Source organism: Saccoglossus kowalevskii, chromosome 10 (genome assembly GCF_978046115.1).
Source record: "Saccoglossus kowalevskii chromosome 10, keSacKowa6.1, whole genome shotgun sequence".
NCBI classification, from domain to species: Eukaryota; Metazoa; Hemichordata; class Enteropneusta; family Harrimaniidae; genus Saccoglossus; species Saccoglossus kowalevskii.
The window spans coordinates 18,030,141-18,033,063 of NC_140650.1; the positions used below are offsets into that span (position 1 = coordinate 18,030,141).

The following is a 2,923-nucleotide window of genomic DNA, read 5'->3' on the forward strand; positions in this document are numbered from 1 at the left end:
TCCGATGGTTACTTTTTCACTTCGTAATCGGCAGTTTTCTTTAAAATTGGTCAGTTTCCTCGCTGGATACGGTCCAACTTACATTTTAAATATGTCCGATTCGGACCGGTATATTTTTTTTAGTGTACAGCTCCATTTTCAATAATCATCCCTTTCACAAGAGGTTTAACATCTGACATGAACAGCAATAGACACATTTCTCCACGCTTTTGACAGATTTAAAACTTTATCTCCCGTCATCTTAATGAGTTTCCTTACAGTTATAATTTAATTATGTAAACCAATCTGGTCCAATCCAGAAAATATCACACTGCCATTATAAATATATGAACTCAAATAATAATTTAAATGTGGTAATTTGTCTTGTTCTATGTAAAGCATTCCAGCTCGTTGATCATCAGGTTCAAACAAGTGAGTTTGACCAGCCTCTAAACTGCAATAAAATTATAAATAAATACAAATTAAATATCCTCAATAATATACTTCATAATATGATTGTAAGTTTGTTTTTTGAAATAGATTGGTAAACATACCAGAATCATCTTCGCCAGCCAAGGATCATTTATTCAGCCGAAACCTCAACATTAACCCTTCACCACGATTTACTGTATGTCGCACGCTCTCAAGCAATTATAAGATTCACTTCTGCTAATTTGCATCATCCAATCAGAACTCACGATAGAAACGACACATTACTTAGTAAAATTCAGGTAAAATTAAAACGATGGAATATACAAATGAACGTCAAAAGGCGCTTAGTGCTGTATCTGAGGGAAATGATATGTTTGTTGCAACTACAGTCCCTCTAGGTACTGTGTTGGAACGATGACAGGATCGGGCAAGTCGGTATGTTATCAGTTTTCGATTGTTTTGTCAGTTTACTAAAACACGGTTAATTTGTTCAAATATTTAGACATTCCATCAGTTTTATTCACTTGCCCACAAATAATTGTCAACGTTGGAATAAGAAATTTGGAAGCATGTCAACGAATATAGACCTTCTGTTCTTGACTTCGGGTCAAGCGCAAAGCCTACACGCCGCAATTGTTTTGATCTATAATTTATTATACGGCAACGCTGATTGGTGGAACCAGCTCTTTGGCGCGTCCAATCAAATGACTCGATCTAACTGTAGTGAAATACAGTTTTTTCCGAACATGATCACGCACGGGTTCGTGGCCCTGTTATATATGACCAGCTTTAACCCGTGCGATTCGGACGATGTACCAAGATGTGCTATTAACATTTTATACATGCCTGTGTGCTTCATCAAATATTCAATATGCATGCAAATTTGGCAATTTTTATCACAGTTTTTACGTAAGTGCTATTTATAATGGAACGCTGCAATATTCAGTTATAGGTATTGATTCTAATGAATATAACATTTCCATTTTGATCAATCAATTAAGCAAAAAGTCTAACAACATTCATATCATTTCTAACAGTGTGGTAATACAAATATGGGGAGGCAATCTAAATACGATCACATGTGTGTGTGTTGGATACTTTATTTATACACAGACAGACCTAGACCGGGGTTGCACCAGCCAAAGTTACAGGTAGACAGGAGTATTACAGGGTTGGAACAGTGATGCAGCTCATAGCGACGTCAATCTGATTAAAATCTGATGTAGTGTACGGGCTTTAATTATTTTGGCTATAAACTTATTTTAATTTTATTTTTTATTACTTTTGTTATTAATGCCCTTTTATTTTATTTTATTTTATTATTTTACTTTGATTTTGATTTTGTGATTTTTTTTAATTCCGCCCTACCTACATCTGAGCCGATGCCTATGTAACGAGATTTCAACGAGACCCACTATCGACGATTTTAGTCAACGAATCACAGACCTCCTTCTATAGCGCACATGATAACGTCACCGGGCGGAGTCGGGTGGCAAACACTCAAATAAAATGGCGGATTATACCGACGTTAGCGACCGAGAATAACACGGCTTTACGGTAAGTTTATCATTGTCAAATGCAACGAAAGTCATTTTTATGTTAATATTGTGGCTCGAATGGTTCGACTTTAGATCGTTATTTTGCATAGTTATTCTGGGAGTGACGATTTTGTTTCCACCGTTTCGACCGAACACCAGTGTCTTTTTCCAGTCGCCTGCCCTGGAGACGGGTGATGTTTTGTTGAATATCCGGCCAACATCGTCTACGGTATTGAAGCCGTAGCTGTAAATATTCATCAAATTGTATCAACATTTTGTACATTATACAATAACTCTTTATTAAAGTAATTGAGCTGATTTGGACTGGAATAAAATATTTTTTATTTGGAACACATCGCAATTGATCCAATTTTCTGCGTCGATGCCGTGGGCCGGTGACAGTTATAAAATTTAAAATCAGTTTGCATTGTTTACTATAGCTGTTTACAGTGTTGCTTCCATTCTAGATAATTATGCTCAGTGATGTAAAATTGAAGCGATGACTGAATGAACGAACCTTGGCTGGCGAAGATGTATCTGGAAGTGTACACATTTGTTGGAAGTAAAAAAAATGTTCAATGTAATGACAAAAATTGTAAAATGCTGAGGAATTTCTTTTGCAAATAAAAATATACTAGCAATTTTTTATTAATGGTTTATTCAAGTGGGCAAAATATAATGTACAGAAAGATTGCCCGTAGAGTATCGCTACACTGAAAAGTAAGCAACCGACAGCCTGTATAAAAGGGGGGCTGTGATTGGCTGTTACTTACGCGAGATTTGAACGGGACTTACATAGGCGTCGGATCAGATGTAGGTAGGGCAGAATTTTAAAAAAATCACAAAATCAAAGTAAAATAAAAGGGCATTAATAACAAAAGTAATAAAAAATAAAATTAAAATAAGTTTATAGCCAAAATAAAGCCCGTACACTACATCAGATTTTAATCAGATTGATAGCGACGTATACAACG

The 2,923-nt window shown here is 35.7% G+C and overlaps 1 long non-coding RNA gene across 1 annotated transcript; it reads left to right on the forward strand.

The window, feature by feature from the left end:
* Nucleotides 1-1,644: 1,644 nt before the first annotated feature.
* LOC146737919 (uncharacterized) lies at nt 1,645-2,590 on the forward strand. The gene is made up of 2 exons (XR_014930787.1): nt 1,645-1,968; nt 2,417-2,590. It is a non-coding gene; the product is annotated as an uncharacterized LOC146737919 (long non-coding RNA).
* Nucleotides 2,591-2,923: the final 333 nt, after the last annotated feature.